The 12,766-nt window shown below is 40.0% G+C and overlaps 1 protein-coding gene across 1 annotated transcript in view; it reads left to right on the plus strand.

Annotated features, from left to right (window-relative positions):
* The window catches only part of SERTAD2 (SERTA domain containing 2), a 114,138-nt gene that overhangs the window by 15,074 nt on the left and 86,298 nt on the right, over window positions 1-12,766 (plus strand). The window lies entirely within an intron of this gene.

Below are 12,766 nucleotides of genomic sequence, written 5' to 3' on the forward strand. Positions count from 1 at the left end.
GCCGTGGAAGCGGAATGTGCGCACTTAACCACTGCACCACCAGGCCGGCCCCTTGTTATTATTTCTGAAAGACCTAAATACCATGGGGAAATTTTAGGGCCGTGACTCCATTGTGCCGTATGAAGCACTGCACCATTCACTTTGTGCGTCTTTAACTATATGCTGTATGACTGAGTTATGAAACACTTTGGGGACACTTATTGGTCAACTTGAATTTTCAGAAGTAGTTTTTTTTTTCTAATTTGCAGCTGAACAAAAAGAAAGGATAGTTTAAGGGTACTATTAGAATTGTATTATGGTTGAAAAATTTGATTGTCAGAAAAGTAGTAATTAGCCATAAATTTAGTTTTATTGTGGATTTATTTATTAGCAAGTCATGGACTCTGCTAGCGATGCAGTCCGTCTTTCTTAACTTAGTGTGAAAACTTTGTGGTTCAGGGATACTCCTGTCTTCTCAGCGGTATTGCAGAGTTTTACTGCAACTCGTTTCATGTTACCACTAATATAGTGACTACTGAGTGGTAAGTGACCCATGCACTAGACTGACATGGGTCATGAATTTTTGGTTTTGTTTTTTGCAGTACTTATGCATCGTAAGAACAGTATGATGAAAAGTGAAGCATTTTCGATTTGGGCTAATTTAGGGTCACTAATAGAGACATAAAGGCATTGGACTAGACTTTTTTGTTTTGTTTCGCTTTCCCGTGATGACTGGACAGGGAGATGGGCAAAGAATCTGTGTTAGGGGGTGATGGAGGAGAGGTACTTTTTGTTCATTTGTGTAACCTGCTAATCATTTCATGTCATCTCTGGTGGCTGTTCTGGTGACCTAGGTTTCACTTCTTTTGGAGAAACTGTGACTTTTATTTTTGAGTAATTGTACGAAGAAGAAAGGGTTTTTTTTTGATGGATTTCCTATTTCCTAAATTTAAAGTGGAAGCCTTTTCTTTCGTTCTTCTGCTTCATCTTATATTAGCCATTTGTATGCTTATAGGCGTTGTCGGTGTGAGAATGACTCTTGAAAGCTTTCAAGTTGTTTTTTGGTTCAAGTTGTTGACATTCCAACTAGCAGTTTCCCTACTTCTTAGCTTAGGAGAACAAAATGAGATGGAATACTCATCTTTAAACTTTTGAATACGGGATGCAGGTATTAGTGCAAACTCAGCACACCATTATGTGATGAGGGAAAAAAGACATGTTTATAGGACTAGGAAAAAATTCTTGGCAAAGAGAAGTTCTGTCCTGTTCAGTCAGTTACAGAAATGGAACTGAGTTTTCTTTTATTAGGTATGTCTTTGAAGTTGAAATGATTCAGAAGTCATTTGTGAGCATTAGTGTAGTGAGTTCTTAGAACCCTTTGTGCTCCTAAGGAGGCAGTTTGTGAAGCAAATGCATAGCGAGCAAGTATATTATGACTTTTCTGAAAAGCACACGTTACAGCAGAGGATGCTCTGGTATCCTGAGTGCAGCAGTTAAGCCATGACGTGTCAGGTGGGAACTCAGGGACTTGGTCAATCCAGTTACAAATTTTTACTCTTCTCATGCCCTCATTTTCCTGATGTGCATTTATAATTGCTTTATAGTGACCCTGTCAGTGTGACAACCAGAAAGAGCAACAAAAATGAAGTCCAAGTAGTTTATTTTAGAATTTTAAGCAAGTTGCATGGGGAAACGTATTAAACATGGAAGATTACCATCAATTTAGCTTCTGTTACTATTCCTTTTGCTGATTGCCTTGACAAGTTGACTCTTTTACTTTTCATAAAGTGTTATTTCTTTTAAATTAGAAATAAAGTTCATCAACTTTGTACTGGCTCAGGATGTGTGAAGCTCCGCTCTAACCACTGCTCTGTTTAATCAGTAAAATTCCTGTACTTTTAAAACATCCCTGACTGCCAGACTATTAATGTTCCTACATGCTGCCATTTTGTTGTCATTGTTTTGCATCAGCAGTGACGTGTTTAGCTGTCCTTCACCACACAAATGAATGAAACTGGTAACAGCCGCTTTCAAGTATAATCTAAAACTACCTCCATATTTTTCTGTAAGGTTTTCTGGCATACTTTTTTAACATTCATGCTAAGGAGGAGCCCAGGGATGGCCCTTCCAGTTCCTTGATGTGTTTAAGAATGTGTGGCCAATGTTACTTGCTGGAAGCGGCCGTGGAAAAGTTGAACTGGTGCTGTATGTTTTATTCTGCTGTTATGTCTAACTGTAAAATGAAGGAAGTGCTAATAACACTTCCTACTTGTTTAGCACGTTTTCCTCCCCAGCTCTCAAAGGAGTTGGCCAATATCAGGCTGAATTCCCAGCCCGTGTTTCTATTATTTTCTAGTTCCTGTGGTGTAATGTTATGTAAGACTTTCACTCATTATCTTTTTTTTCTTATGTTCTCCTAAAAGTTGGAGAATAATATCTCCTATTATCATCCCATTTCTCAGGTGAGAATAAAAACGAGACACATCGTGGCTGGGTATTTGACCTAGAATTATACTATAATCAGCTGCAGAACCAAAACTAGAACTCAGGATTCTCCCTCAACTTCATTTTCTAACTGAGCCATAGTTTCGTTTCTCTCCTTTTCAGATATATTTACAACAGGACCAAAAGAAATACATTTCCAGGTACTGAAAATATTTCCTGTGCCTCTTCTTCAGTGTTCCAATGTTAGGATTTACACTAGATTTATTGTCTGAAGTAAAGTTTCAGTACCAGTTATAACCATGATCTCTTCTCATATTATTCCTCATTTGACTGCTGTCCCAGAAGGTGATGGATAGTCGAAGAAAGAGCATAATGAATGCACCCGCTATTTTCTTTTTGCCCTGCTAAATTTGATTTAATATAAGGTTGCTTTCTGCCAGGAAATTTCATGAATTGGCATATGTTAATAAGCCAGATTTTTTCTTTCCTTTATAGTAATAAACTTAACAAAGTAGCTGCTCAAAGTGGATTCATTTAGAGTATGTTACTACTTGAGTGAGTATGCTGCTACTTCCTGAACTTATAGGAGAAAGCAACTCCCGCCGCTCTGAAAATGAAGTCGTTCCTATAAAACCTGGTTCCTGCAGTCTGAATAGATCTTATGCTTTGCAATAGATCTTCCGCAATTCTTTTTCTAAGTGAATGTTTGTAGAAGTTGAGGACAAGTCTGTAAAAACTAGAAGAATTGGTTTAAAATTAGTTCTGGTTAATAATGCTTTTAAAAAATCAAACTGAGCTGTTTCTGACAGTTTTGTTTTCTTCAGAGTAACCAAAGTGAAAGTTGCATTTTGATCTATTTTGATTAGTCTTCTGAGTGAAAACTTAAGACCTGAAGTATGTGCTAATATGCACACACAGAGCAGTTTTCTTGTTTTGGTGCCCTGCACGTGAACCGCTGCATGTACACACACGCCACACATAAAGAGTCCATTCTTGCTCACACGCAGCCGGAGGAGGCTGACCGCTGCGGTCTTCTGCTCGGTGGAATTGGCAGCCTTTCTTCTCCTGTAAACAACAGCCTGACGTCACCCCATGCGGCCGTGATAGCGGACCCACTGTAGAGATTTTCAGTTGGCAGAACTGTTGACGACCTGTGACTGGCTTTCATTGTCTTCAGTCACACCGGAATAAATGCACTGCAGAGAAATTCGTTAATGTCAGGAATACCGGGGTAGCCCGTTAAAACTGTTTGTAAAGTATTTATCCCTGAATTTTCACACAGAATCCTAAGAAGGAACCTGTGTGATGAGGAGAAGAATTGTAGTTACTCCTATTTTAGAAATGAGCTAACTCGAGTTCAGAGAATTAAAAAGTTAGCAAGTGGTACAATGACTGAAATTCAGACATTTATTTGAAATACTGTTTTGTCTCTCTTTTCATATACTAAAAACTTCTTTAGTAATTGTTAATTGTTCAATTCTCTTACTTCCTCTCCCATTGAAAATGTGTGGGATGATGATTTATGAGTTTTTTTTCCAGTCAGGACATCTGTGCGTTAAAATCAGATACAGTCTTGTTGCATTTGGGAACCCCTAGATGATAAGGTAACTCACTCCCAGGCCTCAGAGAGAGCGTTTTGAAAAATCTAGAGTAAGTCTACACTCACCGGCTTAATTGGAAAGATTTATTAACAAGATGATCCTGTTCTTCATTTGGCCTCTGAAAGCTACATCAAATTGAGAGGATGAATGATGGTAATTCTCTCGTGTTGTTAACTGGAAGAGACAAAAACAACACGAAAGCACTGTTCTGTTAGTTAGAAATCAGAATTGTCTTGGGAAGGAGGGGAGAGGTGGACCACTGGTTAAAATATAACTTATTTGTTGTATAAAATAGTTGTCTTTCTCATGTGCCCACTTCTAGTTTATTTTCAGGCAGTTATAAAAAGTGAAAAGGGACAATTCCCTTCCATGATTTGTAGTTACATATATGGTTGGGGAGTGCTTCATGGTGTGACTAACTCTTGGTTTTCTGTTTGTGACTCTGAATCTGTTTCTGTTTTTCAATGTGACATTAATAATAGGCAGGAAGGGTGTTTAGATATGGGTGGACTATCCACAGTAAATGACTAGGACCTTAACTTCTCTGCCAAATGCCCCAATTTGAGCCAGCTCCCTGATTTTAAAGTGTATGTTTAGGGAATGCAAGTTAATGTTGATTTTAGCTTACCCCTGACAGAAAATGTGTTAAAACCCTATATATTAAAAAGGCCAATATAATTTAAAAAAAATAAACTGCTTTCTAAAGCTCACTTTGGCACACAGTAGGTACTCAAAAATGAATTTTAAATGAAGCTGTGATAATTAGAAGTTAAATATATTAACAGCCTCAGTAAGCTAGCATCTACACAGTAGTTGACTAAAATATACCCCAGAGAAAAAATGCATTTGGGGGTGAAAGAAACGTATTTTATTGCTTAACTTAAAATGAACCAAAAGACTGTTTGTTTTGCATCTTATTTCATTAAATGGAAAAAGTAATTTTGCTTTTAAAAGATGCTACTGCCAGTTTTTAAAATTACAGCCGGTTGAAGGAATAAAGGCGGAATACATAAAATCTGCTTTAACAAAGAAAACAAGTCACTACCTTCTCACCCTCTTTGGCTTCTTTCTGTGAGTGACGGAGAATAGGAGAGAGTAACAGCTGCCGGCCAGAGCCGCTCACTTCTGCTGTGCAGTGAAGGCTCCCAGTGTGGGGCCGCCTGGGAGCTGAGCCACCTTTGCAGTGAGTGGCCCATGCAGTGTGCACAGCGGGGAGGGGGGCTTCCCCAGCTCTGCCCTGGGGGAAGCCCACACCCACTTCTTACCGGAACGGCCGCAGGGGTCTGCCCAGCCCAGCTTTAAGTTAAAAAAACTGATGGCGAAAGTGTCCCAGTTTATCATTTAACAGCAGTAGAGTTTCTCCTCACTGCAAGAGGCTGTTTGTAATTGTAAACAAATCGTAGTAAGGGCAGAGGACAGACGTGAGATAACTGAAGTCAGTGGGAGAGCAGCGGGAGAGCCAAGCTGGGCTTAGATTTTAACTCTTAAGTAATTATCTTTCTATGTGTTCCACAGTGGATATCATACAAGCAGAAGACAAAGTATAATTTTAATTTTTAACCCTTCGTGAAAGCATTATCTTTTTATTTTAATGCTTCGGAGTTTGTTGAAAAATGCCCTTTTGGAGGATTTGTTACAAATAACACCACCTGGATTTGTGTGGTGTGTTGCAGTTTATAAGTACTCTCAGGAGCAGTATCCTATTTGACACCCGCAGCTGCAGCCACCTCATGAGGCATTGCCCTGCCCCTTTATAAATGAGGAAACGCAGTTCTGAGAGTTGATGACCTGTCGAAGGGCACACGGTTAGTAAGCAGCAGAGCTTCGACTGGAGTCCCTGACTCTTGACTCCTGCTCTGACACTCCCTTCACCGAGCTGGGAACCAGCACTCAGGCAACATCCAGCTTCGTGGTCGTCCGCACCCCTCACTCTGGTATCTGCACAGAAAACCACAGTCAGCAAATCCAGCTTAGTGACCAGTTCATGCTGCTCACAGTAAGAACATATATATCATCAAGGGCAGCTTCTTGATTGACTTTGAAGTTAATAAAACAATAAAAAAAAAGAGGAGACTTGTTATTTCTTACTTAGAATGGTAGTGCAGAATGAACCTTAGGGACTGTGCAGTTTTAATATACATTTTTTTTTTTAATCTGGAGTAAAGCTCCTTCATAAGGAAAGTGAAACTCCAGTTAGTTGCATAGACTAGGGCCTGTTTCCCCAGATGTAGACCAGTGTGCTCTTTCTTTGAGAAAGGACACCTCACCTCCTTAAACGGACGCTATAGGAGCTCATTTGACCTGAGCGTCCAGCAGACATTCCTGAGCATCCACCCTGTGCTGGAGCCAGTCCTGCCGTAGTTTAGGATCTAGTCGGGGGACTTAATCGAGGGTAAAATGCACCCTGTGCTAAGTGTTCAGCCATTTAAAAGACGAAGAATGTCACAGCTAGATTCATGGACAACCCAGATTTGGCCTCAGTCTTCTGGAAACATTTGTGAAGAAGCCCTTTCTTATGCGACCTTCTGTTTGTATGAAAGACAACTGTAGCTACTTTGGGACATTTCAGAATAATGCTGTCCATCCCTGAGAAGCTGAAGTGTAAAGATTAAAAGCAAATCAAATTGTGATGGTTAGTGCCAGATTTTTCTTTAGGCATCGTCCCTAGAAGTTTTGGCTGAAAAAATCGTGTATGACTTCGGCCTTGTTATAAAAGCTCTGCTAAGAGCTTTTAACCCCTTGGTGTACATTTCCAAAGAGCTGACGGTGCTCATGTCACCCGCGTGCTAGCGTTCCGTGAGTGCCGTTCAGCTGAGGACTTGGAGAGCCTTTCTGAAACCCCTGATAATTTGAGCAGTCTCCAAGTCAAGCTGAATTGGTAGCGAATGCAGAATTGATCAGAATAATTACAAGTTCCATTATATAAAAGAGATCACTTTGCCAACAAAAACACTCACGGAATGCCTTTATAGACCTAACTTGCACCAGAATTAAACTCATCTTTCTTCATGGTTACTTCCCAAACTGGACGAACTGCATTGTGTAAATGGGTCAGTTTGTGTGGTATTCTTCATGAAATGTTCAGGTCTACACAAAGGCAGTTGGATTGTAAATTTCATGGGCAAATTAGCCTCCAGTAAAGCAGATACAGGAGGAAGCTATACTATATTCTTCGAGGAAGAGGAGTTTCTCTTTAATTTAAAAGCTGCCTTCCATTTCCCACTCTCTTGGCTTGTATCGCACTTGCCTCTGTCAGCTCCAGGTTTTGCTCTTCAGCCAACCTCTCTTCATTCTCTCAGGTTTCTGCCCTTAAGTCCTTGAATCACACCCAGCAGTACTTGGTTATAATCAGGTGATCCAGCCCTCGCTTCGTTCTCCAGGGCCGAAGAACTCGGTGGAATGATTTTGGTTTAGCTTTAAGAAAATAAACATACCCCATCGACTGATGTCTGTGCAGTACCTTTCCGCCATAGTGTGTCTCAGTGGCTTCAAATCAGGCTGGAGACAGAGGCAAAATATTATAAATGGTGCATATGTGAACTTTGCTGAAGAGACTTTAAGGATCCTACCTCCACTTACCACATTTACCTGAAAGTGTCCATTTCATTTTGGTAGTGAAGACCAAAGCTGAATTTCAATAACAATTCTCTTTATATTTGTAGTTTTCTATGAATTGTTCCAATTTTCCCTCTTAGATTGTAAATGGCAGGGAAGGGAGGAGTTCCATAGATTTTAGGGCAATAATCTGATTCATTATTCATTGGGATTTAAATTTTCAGTTCATCAGTGCAACCCCTGAGACTGTAGGAGAAAAACAGGCATTGCATGTGTTTGTTTCATTGAAAGGTTGGACACCTATCAAGCTACCTTAGAAAACAGACTGATTGACCTACAGAATCTAAGAAGGGCTCGGCCACCAAAATGTGGGAAGGGCAGTATTGCAGTTGTCCTGAATGTGGCCAGAACTCTCTCCATCTTTCATTTATGCCTTTTCTGCATGTTTGTTTCATTTCTTCTCATGGCAGACCATTTTCCGCATGGCTAGAAACATGGCCACTAACAGTTTATCTTATAGCTTCTGTCACTGAAAAGTTCTCAGAATGCCAACTTAAGAGAAATCATAGGCAAGAAACTCATCAGATCAGTATGTGTCCATCCCTGGGTCACTCAGCAGGGGTCAGGGAGTGGGGGTCATGTAGAAACATGGTGACACATGTGTTTACTCATATGACTGGAAGTGGGTGGGTGGGTATTTCCCAGGATAGGGGATGGTTGTTGGGAAGAAAATTCCCCAGTAAATATGGTCACTACAACATGTCACACTAGTGCCTTTCAATTGTTTTGCAGAAATCCATAGTAAGAAATACATTTTGCATTAAGGCACATGTATACGTATGTTTAATTGAAAAAAACTTTATGAAACAATAATCACCTTCACTATGTACAAGGCGTTCTGATATTTTCTATTACATTCTATTGTAGTTCATTTTTTAAAAATACTGATTACAATTCACCTAATTGATTGCATGACTCGTTAGTGGATAATGATCTATAGTTTGAAAAATACTGTGCTAGACATTAAAAGTAGCAGGTAAGAAGTTCACGTGCAAACAGATATTTGGGCATAGGTATTTATTGTCTTGTTGAATAAATAATAACTTACATTCTAGAAAGATGCTGGGGTCTCATAGGATGGCAAATGTGTGACATGAATGCCCTTTCCAGTTCCCATGGTGGATGTGGTGGTGCTTTTCCTGCTGAGGAATATTCTGGAGCCACTCCCAAACACGTTGTAAAATAAAGTAAGTAAAACAAGTGCCATTTGCAATCAGCTCCACTCTGCTGTGTTTTGGACTTACCTTTTGCTGAGAAATACTGAAATCCTGTGGACCTAGAAAATTTCCCAAAGTACTTTCAGTTCTCTCTTAAAACAGAACATCAACACAGCTTTCTTGAAAACTGTATTGTGAGAGCTTGAAGGGCAGCTTTCCTGATCATTGTGATTCTCTAAGAGGGTGGATGATATCTGTATTTATCCAAGAGTCCGTTGAAGGTCTCTTACTTTTTATCTTCTGTTGAAACATTTGAATTCTCAGCCTTGTATCTCTTAAGTTGAGTTGAGAGATTCAGACGGAAATTTAACAGCAGTGGCACAGAATCGCCCCTCAGTGAGCCATATGAAAATGCAGAGAAGACTGCTAGAGTTCCTCACTGCAAACAGACAAAAGCCCAAAGAGATCCTTAATAACTGATAAGCACACGGTGCCATGGTCTCACTGTGAAATCAAAGCAATAAAACGTTTAGGAGAATATATTGGAGAATATAGAGTTATGAATATGGAGAGATTTCATAAATAAGACGCAAAAAGTACTGACCATAAAGGAAAAGATTAATAAATTTGACTTTTTTTTTTTTTTTTGAGGAAGATTAGCCCTGAGCTAACGTCTGCCGCCAATCCTCCTCTTTTTGCTGAGGAATACTGGCCCTGAGCTACCATCTGTGCCCATCTTCCTCTATTTTATTTGCGGGACGCCTGCCACAGCATGGCTTGTCAAGCGGTGCCATGTCCGCACCCGGGATCGGAACTGGCAAACCCCAGACCGCCGAAGTAGAACGTGTGAACTTAACTGCTGCACCACCAGGCCGGCCCCAAATTTCACTGTTATTGATGAACTTCTGTCCACTAAAAAGATTGGAAAAAGTAGTGTGAGATAAGTATTTAGAATACATCTAACAAAGGACCCATATTCAGATATATAAAGAACTATTGGTGGAGTGTAAACTGGTACAACCATGTTAGGAAGAAGTTTGGGAGTATCTAGTAAAGCTGAAGATAAGAAACCCTGTGATCCAGCAGTCTCACTCCTACATTTATACCTTGGAGCAACAGTTCCTCAAACTTTTTGATCTCGCTTTACACTTTTAAAAATTATTGAGGACTTCAAAGAACTTTTGTTTATGTGGATTATGTCTATTGATATCTACCATATTAGAAAATAGAGAAAATTTTAAAATATTTATTCATTAAAAAATTTGTTACAGGGGCCGGCCCAGTGGTGCAGTGGTTAAGTTCACACATTCCGATTCAGTGACCTGGGGTTCGCTGGTTCGGATCCCGGGTGCAGACATGGCACCGCTTGGCAAGCCATGCTGTGGTAGCTGTCCCACATATAAAGTGGAGGAAGATGGGCACGGATGTTAGCTCAGGGCCAGTCTTCCTCAGCAAAAAGAGGAGGATTGGTAGCAGATGTTAGCTCAGGGCTAATCTTCCTCAAAAAAAAAAAATCTCCTTATGATTTAAAAAAAAAAATTCGTTACATGTTAACATAAATAACTTATTTTGTATGAAAAATAACTAAATTTTACCAAAAACAAATTAGTGGGAAGAATGGCATTGTTTTGCAGTTTTGCACATCTTTTTAATGTCTAGCTTAATAGAAGACGGCTGGATTCTCCTATCTCCTTTTGCATTCGTCTGTTGTGGTTGTTGTTTTGGTTGAAGTATATGAAGAAAATGTGGCCTCACACAGATATGTAGTTGGAAAAAGGAGGAGTATTTTAATAACCTTTTCAAACAATTGTAAATATTCTTTGTTACTCAGCTAAAACTACAGATGGTCGTTTCTTAAAGGTTATTGGCAATGTGAAATCTGAAACCGTATCAATAAACTTTTAATTTTTTGTTACACTAAAATTTTTTAGTTTATTGCCAACATGTTGAATAGATTTTTGCTCACTCATGATTTTGTGACATCATACATTGATTCTTTGGAAAATATTGGTTTACAGAGTTATATAGATCTTTTCATTGTTGGCACGTTTCATCATACAATATTAAAATGTCTCTTTCTTTAACTTCATGACTAATCTCATCAGAAAAGTGTTTAAATATTGGGAAGCTGTCAAGCACATAGTGGCAGATAGAAGTTTTCCAAAATTCTAATTTTCACTTGAAAGCCCGAATTTTATCATTGGCCCCAAAACTGTCAGTTGTTTTTCTCAAAGTGATAGGCTCACTTGCCTGCCAGACACTCAAGGCTGAATAGCCATAGTTTGTCTGACGGTCATTCCTTCAGTCGAGTGGGTCCCCTGAACAAGCAGCAGCCGTCAGCTCAAAGGCAAACGAGCGCCCCGTGCCTTTCTCCAGGCAACCTTCGTGCCTCGGTGTCTGCAGAGCGCTTTCTGTGCCCTCTCCCGTGTCGTCACACAGAGTGTTAAAAAGACGTGTACTTGAGGGTAGAGTTTTAATAAAATCAGTGTTTTTACTGCTTCACCAAGGACGTTTAATGTGAACCCCACGTATGTCCTTTAGCGTGTGGAGGTGAGGAACACAATGACTGCAGTACAGTCTGGTGCTCCTGCCTTTGTTTGTGTCACCTTGAACCCATCCAGAGTTTTCAGGGTGTTTCAACAGTGTAAAAGACAAGTAACATCTTAGGATTATTATGAAATTAGTTTTGACTTTGTGGACCATCTGAAGGAGTCTGGAGAGCCCCAGGGGTCCTAGAGTTGGACCACACTTGAGAACTGCTGCCCTGGAGAAATACAGCTCTTGTGCACCAGGATCCATCAAGGATACCTATATGTGAGTGGGGGGGGGGGGGGGCCTTATGGTCAAAGGGGGGTACGTGGTGGGGAGGGGGCTTCTGGGATGCTGACAATGTTCTATTTCTTGACCTGGGTGCAGATGCTTGTTCAATAATGTGTGAATCTGTCCATTTATATTTATGCACTTTTCTATACATCTTTTACTTAAAAGTCTGATTCTCTGGCTCTCACCAGCTTTATTAGTCCCTGGTTCAGCGATATCAAGGGTGTTGAGAAGAGAGGAGCCCCCTTCAGTGCTACCCTCTTTGTATCAGATGCTGGATGTATTTATCCAACCTTTTCTGCTTTTCAGGTGCTGGTTCTTTTGGTTGTGTTACAGGTGAGGTAGGAATTCAAGTACTTTTAGTGCGTTTTCCCCCTCACAGTACTGACATGGCTAAGGCAGTGAAAATTATGAGGAGAAAACTTTTTTTTTAATTAAAAGCTTTATAGCTTACTTAGTTATTTGAGACTGAGGAACCTTACCGTAGAAGGTATTTCCATATCCTTATTTTCTGGAAGGGGAACAAAACGAAAAGTGACTTGAGTACGGATGCCACTGGAGATTAAAACCATTTCCAACTTCTTTAGCTGTTATTAAATCATTAAACCGTGGTGACTGTAAATGAAATAAGAAATAGTAATAAGATTCTGGCATTACTGGATATCTTATTTATGGTCATGCTTTTAGAACACTTTCACTTTAATTGTCTAATTTTATCTCTGTAAGACTGAATCAAGCACAACAGGTACTAACATAAGGAAACTGAGGCACAGAAGAGATCAGTAGTTAATTTGGTAGCAAAGTCTAGGCCTAGTCTGGAGTTCATGACTCCTTGAATTTAGTTTTCCCACAAAGCTGCTTTAACTGTAAGGAATTCAAGATAGTCATCAAAATCTGGACATTTTTGTCTCTGCGCCATTGGTCCTCTTGCTGCCAGCTGAGCCCTCCTGCATTGGTCAGGAACGTCAGTCCGTGTTCTGTGTGTACATCAGCACCATCTTCTGTGCTTCCTCATGTTCTGAGACTTGGAATGAGAACAGTTAGGAAACCACATCGACTAAATTAAATTTCACTTCTGTTGGTTAGAAACTGAGTCCACTGAGGTGTGCGTTCTGTGCTACTAATCATAGCCTTCTCCCTGAGCCCATG

The sequence above is a fragment of the Equus quagga genome, chromosome 5 (assembly GCF_021613505.1).
Source record: "Equus quagga isolate Etosha38 chromosome 5, UCLA_HA_Equagga_1.0, whole genome shotgun sequence".
Classification (NCBI taxonomy): Eukaryota; Metazoa; Chordata; class Mammalia; order Perissodactyla; family Equidae; genus Equus; species Equus quagga.